Raw genomic sequence first — 10327 nt, forward strand, 5'->3', positions numbered from 1 at the left:
TATCAGTGCAGCAAGTGATACATTTATCTTCCATCACTCCAGTTGAAATTCAAAAATTATCGAACAAATCTCCTTCTTAAACATTCCATGGGGGTGAATGATGAATTGTTGCCACTTTGGGATTTGAGAGTTTGGAGGTGATTGATGAGGTTGGCATTTGGTTTCTTGCCTCTTACACAGGCAGGGCAGGAGGGAGGGGGTTGACATGGGAGGTGGGTGGGTAGCTCAGAGAACGTTGGCCTTGGAGAGGACACAGGCAATGGATCTTGCATTTTGCACTGAGAGGTTTGGTGCTGTGAGGTATTTGCTATTAGTAGTCCAAGTCTGATTAGTTCAAATGAGGACAGGGACCACTACTGTCTGATAGACCATGAGCTTGGGATTTGAGGTTTTGATCTTCAAATGCTCTTTTCCTCGAAGGGTCAAACTTTGTGGTGTCATTCTGAAGGCGGCAGCAGACTTTTCAAGAAAGGAACGAGAGAGAGAAAACGGGGAATTATAGGCCAGTTAGCCTGACATCAGTGGTGGGGAAGATGCTGGAGTAAATTATTAAAGAGTTAATAACGGCACATTTGGATAGCAGTAAAAGGATTGGTCCAAGTCAGCATGGATTTATGAAGGGGAAATCCTGCGTGACTAATCTTCTGGAATTTTTTGAGGATGTGACAAGTAAAATGGATGAAGGAGAGCCAGTGGATGTAGTGTATCTAGACTTTCAGAAAGCCTTTTATAAGGTCCTACATGGGAGATTGGTGAGCAAAATTAGAGCACATGGTATTGGGGGTAAGGTATTGGCATGGATAGAGAATTGGTTAGCACATAGGAAGCAAAGAGTAGGAATGAACGGGTCTTTTTCAGAATGGCAGGCAGTGGCAAGTGGAGTGCCGCAAGGCTGTGTGCTGGGGCCACAACTATTTACAATATATATTAATGATTTGGATGATGCAGGCGACACAAAGCTAGGTGGCAGTGTAAACTGTGAAGAGGATGTTAGGAGGTTGCAAGGTGACTTGGACAGGTTGAGTGAGTGGGCAGATGCATGGCAGATGCAGTATAATATAGATAAATGTGAGGTTATCCACTTCAGCGGCAAAAAAAAGGAGGCAGATTATTATCTCAATGGTGTCAGATTAGGTAAAGGGGAAGTGCAACGAGACCTGGGTGTCCTTGTACACCAGTCACTGAAAGTTGGCGTGCAGGTACAGCAGGCAGGGAAGAAAGCTAATGGTATGTTGGCCGCCATAACGAGAGGATTTGAGTATAGGAGCAAAGAGGTCCTTCTGCAGTTGTATAGGGCCCTGGTGAGACCACATCTGGAGTATTGTGTGCAGTTTTGGTCTCCTAATTTGCGGAAGGACATTATTACTATTAAGGCAGTGCAGCGCAGGTTCACGAGGCTAATTCCCGGGATGGCGGGACTTTCATATGGGGAAAGATTGGAAAGACTAGGCTTGTATTCACTGGAGTTTAGAAGGATGAGAGGAGATCTTATAGAGACATATAAAATTATAAAAGGACTGGACAAGCTAGATGCAGGAAAAATGTTCCCAATGTTGGGGGAGTCCAGAACCAGGGGCCACAGTCTAAGAATAAAGGGGAGGCCATTTAAAACTGAGGTGAGAAGAAACTTTTTCATCCAGAGAGTTGTAAATTTGTGGAATTCTCTGCCACAGAAGGCAGTCGAGGCCAATTCACTGGATGAATTTAAAAGAGAGTTAGATAGAGCTCTAGGGGCTAGTGGAATCAGGGGATATGGGGAGAAGGCAGGCACAAGTTACTGATTGAGGATGATCAGCCATGAACGCAATGAATGGCGGTGCTGGCTCGACGGGCCAAACTGCCTCCTCCTGCACCTATTTTCTATGTTTCTATGTTTTATTTTTGACTGGCAGCTTCGCTGAGAGATGCTGCCAGGATATGAGATGAGGTCCATGTTTTCCACAGATACACACAGACCTTTAGTTTGAGAGGATGGTGTTGTGGGGCAGGGAAAGGCTGGTAGGAGACCTTTGGTGAATGTTTTGGATAGTGTTCATTCTCTCACATGCCTCAGCAAACAAATCAATGATGGCTTGGGGCGGCACGGTGGCGCAGTGGTAGAGTTGCTGCCTTACAGCACTTGCAGCGCCGGAGACCCGGGTTCGATCCTGGTGCTGCCTGTCTGGAGTTTGTACATTCTCCCTGGGACCTGCGTGGGTTTTCTCCGAGATCTTCGGTTTTCCCTCACACGCCAAAGACGTACAGGTATGTAGGTTAATTGGCTTGGTAAATGTAAAAATTGTCAGTGGGCGTAGGATAGTGTTAATGTGTGGGGATCGCTGGTCGGCGCGGACCCAGTGGGCCGAAGGGCCTGTTTCTGCGCTGTAGCTAAACTAAACTAAATTAAACGTGAGAAACATAAGTATCTCCATTTAACTACTGAGGCTGGGGTGACCTTGGTTCTACGCTCCACTTGGCACAGGTTGAATAGTTTCCCATTTGTCCTGTGGATTAGTTCCAATCCCGTGGGTAACGTGTTGGAGGTGTGATGCAAAATTGTCGAGGGCAATATTGAGAAAAGCCTTGGGGTAGGTCTGAGAGCCATACAGTGTGGAAACAGGCCATTCAGCCCAACTTGCCCACACTGACCAACATGTTCCATCTACACTAGTTTCACGTGCCTGCATTTGGCCCATATCCCACTAAACCTGTCCTATCCACGTACCTATCTAATTGCTTCTTAAATGTTTTGTTAGTCCCTGCCTCAACTGCCTGCGGCAGCCCGTTCCGTACACCCACCACCCTTTACATAAACTAAGTTACCTCTCAGATTCCTATAAAATCTTTCCCCCTTCACGTTAAACCTTTGCCCTCTAGTTCTCGATTCCTCCACTCTGGGAAAGAGACTATGCACGTCCAGCCAAACTATTCCTCCCATGATTTTATACACCTCTAAAAGATGCAGCTTTACCTGACATCGCTCAACACTGGGACAGACTCTGTGGCAGACTCATTGGCTAATCTCATGGCTGGCATGCCGTCATAAAGCAATTGTAAAATGGAGGTGAATTTCTGCGGGCAGCTAAAACTGATGCAGCTACTCCACAATCCCCTTGTGTTGGACAGAACCTGAAGCTTCAGTGAGGTTAAAGAGGGCCATTTCTCATTTTTTGGTACTGCTCCATTCATTCCATTGGAATTGTCATAAGATAAACACCTGTCCACAGTGCACCTTGATGGGCAGAATCCACATTGTGTTTTGGGAACACCTCTGGAAATTTAGTGGAAATGTTTGAAGAAGGGTCCCCACCCGAAATGTCGTCAGTCCATTTCATCCATTCATGGTGCCTGAAACGCTGATTTCCTCCAGCACTTTGTGTTTTGCTTCACTATGTTGTTGCTTTGTGAAAGGATTATTATAAACCACGCCACATTGCCATATTCTTGGGATTAGAATGTGTTCAGTAACTGAAAAATCAAAGAAACTGCTGACGCAGGAAATCTGGAATAAAAACAGAAAATACTGAAAACACTCAGCAGGAGGGTCTGGGGTTGAACCATTAACTCGGATTCCCTTTCCTTAGGTGCCTGCTGAATACTTCCAGCATTTTCTGCTTTATTTAAGTTACAGTTGATCTTCCAAGACTCAGGAAAAAAATCATTTCCCTGCATTGTCAACTTCAGGAAATACACTTTGGAATGTTCAAACTGCTCTATATATGGTTTTGTATGTGTGGGCGTGTGTGTGTGTGTGTGTGTGATTGTACACATGCTTATGTACACTTTTTTTTGACTGCATATCTATGTGCTGGTGTTCGTTGCATCAGCAGTTATGGTTCACCAAGTCAATATGGACACAGTGCAGAACAAGCACTCTGGGAAAGTGCCCATGGCTGCATGACGACCCTCCTCTATGTGCTTTACTAAGGCTAGAGTCATTCAGAGTGAAGCAGAGGAAATTGTCCATAAATTTGAAAGGGTGAATTCAATCTGAAATGTGCAGGAAAAGAATTGTGGATTATTGCGAAACTTTTCCAAAACCTTTTCCTCAGGCCAAACTCTAGAAGCCAGCGCACGCTGAATGAAATTCTTGGGGTTAAATGTGTTCATGCTGCAATTTGCTTTCTAAGCAACCAGTCAGTGAAATGTTGCTTTAGATGTTGGTTAAATAAATGCACTTTTAACAGGATTAAAAAATAAGTCTGGAACTGGAAACAGCCCAAATTATTCAGGCCATGTACTGTACGCAAGGAAACTTTTTACACGTTCCACCATTAAATGAGCCTTGTTCGAAATGTGCAAACTCATCCAAAAGGAGAAATGGCTCCTGTTTTTTCATTTGCAGAACCTATTTGCAAAATGAATGAACTCAACTGGCTAGCTTACCTAATGTAGCAGATTTATAAATTGTTCAAATATTTTAAACTGACATCTAGACTTCTTTTTTCCAGTTCTCAGTCTGTACATAATTATTAGCCTACTGGAAGGGTTTGAATATTAAAGGAGGAATGGCACAAAGCTACACCTTTCTATCAGGATTAAAAGCTTATGGAGTGATTTGTTCAATATTTTAAGTGTGTAAAAGTTAGTTGATACGGTTAGCAAGAGAAACTATTTCTATTGATTAGTGAATGTTGAAACAGGGGAGAGAGGAATCAGGGGATTGGGGGTAAAAATGAGTTTGGTTTTGGCGATGAAGTTTGAAGCATTTCCACAAACGTTGTGCTGGAACTTTGGAATTGTCCTCCACATTGGCAAATCATTATTAATTTTAAATCTGTTGAGATTGGTTGACTTTTGTGAACTAGTGGTACCATCTAGGAAAAGGCAAGAAATGGTATTAAGTGACAGATCAGTCATGTTCTTGTTGAATAATGAACAGGATTGAGGTGCCAAATGGTCTTCCCCAGTCTCTACGTTCCTTCTGGCTTCTGTAAAACCAGAATTTAAAGTCTGATTGAAGATTTAAATATGTTTGAGTAAATACCTGGGCAGGAGGAACAATTTCCAGCAAATGAAGGCTTGTATTTCCAAGTCAGGACAGTGATGCAGCTGGTAGAGTGTAGACACAAGGACCTACAGATGCTGATTTACAAAAAATGACACAAAGTGCTGGAGTAACTCAGCGGGTCAGGAGGTAGAATGTGGATAGGTGATGTTTTGGGTCGGGACCCGCCTTCAGGGCTACTGCCTCACAGCTCAAGAGACCTGGGTTAGATCCTGACCTCGGATACCATCTATGTGAGTTTGCACTTTCTGCCTGTGACTGTGTAGATTTCTCCCAGCTGTTCCGGTATTCTTACACACCCCAAAGACATGGGGGTTGGTAGGTTAATTGGTTACTGTAAATAATGCTGTGTGTAGGTGAATAGTCTGGAGGGAGTTGATGGGATCGTGGGGACCATAAAGTGGATTAGCGCTGGATTGGTATAAATAGGAGCTTGGTGGTCAATGCAGACTTGGAGGCCAAAGGGCATGGTTCAGTGCCATGTGACTCCCAAGTCTTTGACCACCTGTGCTGTGAAGCTTATGTGAAAATAGATATTAAACTAAATGCTTGCAAAACATGTTAAATGCACTCCCCACGTAATACCATACGGTCTCAGCCAAATTCACTGGTGTATAGTGACCACCACAAGTTCAACCTCGGCTTGTCAATAGTGAGACACAAATCTTCATGCCTACAGCACAGCAAAACAGATGGGGTAGCACGATGACACAGCAGTAGAGTTGCTAGCTTACAGCGCTAGAAACCTGGGTTCGAGCCTGGCTACGGGTGCTGCCTGTACGGAATTTGTATGTTCTCCCCGTGACTGTGTGGGTTTACCCCCTGGTGCTCCAGTGTCCTCCCACAATCCAAAGACGTACAGGTTTGTAGGTTAATTGGCTTCGGTAAAGATTGTAAATTGTCCCTAATGTGTAGGATAGTGGTAGTGTATGGGGATTGCCAGACAGCATGGACTCGGTGGGCCGAAGGGCCTGTTTCTGCGCTGCTAAACTAAACTAAGACCCCAGAATATTGCTGGAGGAACTTGCTAGGGTGGCACAGGGCACAGCAGTAGAGTTGCTGCCTTACAGCGCCAGAGACCCAGGTCAGAGACCCTGACAACGAGTGCTCTCTGTGCAGAGATTGTACGTTCTCCCTGTGATGGCTTGGGTTTTCTCCGGGTGCTCCGGTTTCCTCCCACATCACAAAGATGTGCATGTTTGTAGTTTAAATGACTTCTGTAAAGTGTCCCTAGAGTGTCGGATGTGAAAGTGGGATAACATAGAAGTAGTGTATGGGTGATTGATGGTCGGAGCGGGCCAAAGGGCTTGTTTGCATGCTGTATCTCTAAACTAATCCTCAGCAGGTTAAGCAGCATCTGTGGAGGCAAAGGGATAATTGACGTTTTAGCCTGAGACCCTGCATCAGGAATGAGAGTGCAGAGGGACAATAACCAGGATATGGAGGTGAGAGGGAGGGGTGAGACAGAGGTTGGTGGGTGATAGGTGGAATTAGGTGAGGTTGGAGTGATGGGAGGGGGAGTTCAGAGACAGAGGTTGGTAGGGCCAGATTATTGAGGATCTTGGGCAGATGGGACCAGGTGGGAGAGTCTTGAAAATAAAGGGGATAAACGCAACCAGAGAGCAGTCCTGAACTACTATCTATCTCATCGGGGACCCTCGGACTACCTTTGATCGGACTTTACTGGCTTTACCTTGCACTAAACGTTATTCCCTTATCATGTATCTGTACACTCTGAATGGCTCGATTGGAATCATGTCTTCTTGTCTTTCTGCTGGCTGGTTTGCACGCAACAAAAGCTTTTCACTGTCCCTCGGTACACGTGACAATAAACTAAACTGAATCGAGGGGGAGAATGGAAAAGATGAACAAAGGGAGAGAGACCCGGAGTGGACTGGTGAAAGGTGGAAGGGAATGCAGATGGTGCCTGAGGTTGGAAAATTCAATGCTTCTTCCCTCACTTTTGAGCTATAGGCTACCCAAATGGAAATTAAGATGTTGTTCCACTAGTTTGCGCTTGGTCTCACTATGGCAGCAGAGAAGGCAGATGGTAGACAGGTTGGCGAGGGAATGAGAAGGGGATTTGATATGACATTGGGGTTCAGCACAGACATCGTGAGCCTGATCCTGTGATGTATTTTACTACATCCTACAAGTGGAATATTAAAACAGCTGGTAGACACAAAATGCTGGAGTATCGCAGCAGGACAGGCAGCATCTCTGGAGAGAAGGAATGGGTGATGTTTCAGGTCAAGACCCTTCTTCAGACTGATGCCAGGGGAGTGGGCGGGACAGATAGAATGTAGTCAGAGACAGTAAGACTGATGGGAGAACTGGGAAGGGGGAGACAGAGGGCAAGCAAGGGCTATTTGAAGTTAGAGAAGTCAATGTTCATACCACTGGGGTGTAAGCTACCCAAGCAAAATATGAGATGCTGTTCCTCCAATTTGCACTGGGCCTCACTCTGACAATGGAGGAGGCCCAGGACAGAAAGGTCAGATTGGGAATGGGAGGGGCAGTTGAAGTGCTGAGTAACCGGGAGATCAGGTAGGTTATGGCGGTTTGAGCGGAGGTGTTCAGCGAAACGATCCGAGCCTGCGCTTGGTCTCGCCGATGTACAGAAGTTAACACCTGGAACAGCGGATACAGTAGATGAGGTTGGAGCAAGGTGCAAGTGAACCTCGGTCTCACCTGAAAAGACTATCGGGGTCCTTGGATGTAGTCAAGAGGGGAGGTAAAAGGGCAGGTGTTGCATCTCCGGCGGTTGCAGGGAAAAATACCTGGGGAGGGGTGGTTTGGGTGGGAAGGGATGAGTTGACCAGGGAGTTGCGGAGGGAACAGTCTCTGCGGAAAGCAGAAAGGGGTGGAGATGGGAAGATGTGGCCAGTAGTGGGATCCCGTTGGAGGTGGCGAAAGTGTTGGAGGATTATATGCTGTTAAAACAGCGGTTGAGAACAGAGTGCAGGTGCTCTGTGAAACGATCGCCTTGTCTATGCTTAGTCTCACTGATGTCGATGCGGCTCCATTCTTCATCTTTTCTCGAACCTAAACACAGACACATTTACCCATGCACCAGTCAGGGGAGGGGGGTGGGGGCTGGCATCATCTACACATCAGTAGAGTGGTCTCAACATTTGGATCAAACCACCTTGTTTCACCTGATGTTTCACCCGAAGGGTCCAGACCCAAAACATTGCCTATCCACGTTCTGGAGAGAAGGAATGGGTGACGTTTGGGGTCAAGACGTCTCGGCACGAAACGTCACCTATTCCTTCTCTCCAGAGATGCTGCCTGTTCCACTGAGTTACTCCAGCACTTTGTTTAGTTTAGTTTAGTATAGAGATACAATGCGGAAACGGGTCCTTTCGGCCCACCGGGTCCGCACCGACCAGCGATCCCCACATATTGACACTATCCTATACCCACTAGGGACAATTTTTACATTTACCAAGCCAATTAACTTACAAACCTGTACGTCTTTGGAGTGTGGGAGGGAAACGAAGATCTTCGAGAAAACCTACCCAGGTCACTGGGAGAACGTACAAACTCCGTACAGACGGCGCCCGTAGTCGAGATCGAACCCAGGTCTCCGGTGCTGCATTCGCCGTAAGGCAGCAACTCTACCGCCGCGCCACCGCGCCACCCTTTGTGTCTATCTTCGGTTTAAACCAGCATCTGCAGTTCCTTCCTACCCAATTTGTGTCCTTCTTTGTTTCACCTCACTCCCAGTTGTCTGGAACCATACCTCTTTTTCACATTCTCCCGCCCCTTATCCCTTCCGGCTATTCTGTTCTGACCATTCACACCTCCTTCCTGACCCATCTTCTCTTTCTGTTCTTGTCTCATTACCACATCCTTTTGTATTGCAAGGCCCTCCTTTTGTCATTTAATCTCTCCTGCCTTCCACTCCCATAACATTCATTCCTTTTGTTCACTCACTCCCTTAAGGCCCTTGTTTCAAAACTCTCCAATGCAAGAATAAGTGGGCTGACTAATTAACCCACTGCAGAGGCGTTCCTCCTGCTGCTAAGCAATGAGCCCGTTCTCGTAAAATTGGACTCTTTTTTAAAAGTTTTAATTTTTGGCGAGTTTGTTTCTGGCACTTAAAGGCTCAGAGTAACAGCTGACAGCGATTGTAGGATTAGTTTTATTCAGGAAACAGGCCAACAAATACTTTTGTCAACACTAGACATCCCAGATCACCCGTAATGGGTGGTTGATGCTCTGTGTAGACTGTGCTATACGACTCTATATGAATGTTCATTGTGGGCAGCTTAGTTTAGTTTAGTTTGAAGACACAGCACAGAAACAGGCTCTTCGGCCCACCGAGTCCGCGCCGACCAGCGATCCCCGCACATTAACACTACACACACTTGGGACAATTTAAACATACACCAAGCCAATTAACCGACATATCTGTACATCTTTGGAATGTGGGAGGAAACCAAAGATCTCGGAGGAAACCCACATGGTCACTCCGTATAGACAGCACCCGTAGTCGGGATCGAACTGGGTCTCTGACGCTGTAAGGCAGCAACTCTGCCGCTGGGCACTGTTCCCACCCTGTATTCAGGTACATGGGAGCATCACGGCCACTCTCCTGACACATTCTATACTTCAGATCCAGATTAAGATGCATGGGATCCACGGTGATTTGGTAATCTGGATTAAATTCGGGCTCAGGATTGGTTTACCCATTGAAGAGAGCGTATAGCAGTGTTATTCTGGGTGAAGGTCTGTGATCAGCAGTGTTCCTCGTGCATCTGGTATTTGTGATATCTATATACTAAAACTTTCGTTTGTTTGTTTGTTCCTGAACTACAGACGAAACGATACACGATAGCGTGACAATTTTAGGCCCACCTTACTCACCGTCGTCCCTTTGGTGCTAATGAAAGAAGTTTCATTGAAATCGGTGTTATATTTTTAAAGTTATTCACATTTTAAAGTTTAAATCTATCTCCGAGGGAGGGAGGATAAGGAGGGTTCAGGGGGATGGAGTGGGGGGAGGGGAAGGTGGTGGGGAGGGGAAGAGGGAGGGGGAAGGGAAGAGGGAGGGGGAAGGAAAGGAGGAGGGAGGGAGGGGAGGAGGGGGTGGGGGAGTTGAGGTGCTGCACCAATGCAGGAGAGGTTTGGGCCCAACAGGTCCACTTGGTATATATCCACTTGGCATATATAAATGACTTTCCCAAGGTCCCATATTCAGTTCTTCCTTCATTCAGACCACCTTCCAAGGATGCACAGATTCAGTGCCTCTGATGGAGCACTTACCTCTTTTATTGCTTATGGGATAAAGAATAAACAATTTCTCCTGAGATGCTGCCTGACCTGCTGAGTTAC

The sequence above is a fragment of the Rhinoraja longicauda genome, chromosome 4, assembly GCF_053455715.1.
Source record: "Rhinoraja longicauda isolate Sanriku21f chromosome 4, sRhiLon1.1, whole genome shotgun sequence".
NCBI lineage: Eukaryota > Metazoa > Chordata > Chondrichthyes > Rajiformes > Arhynchobatidae > Rhinoraja > Rhinoraja longicauda.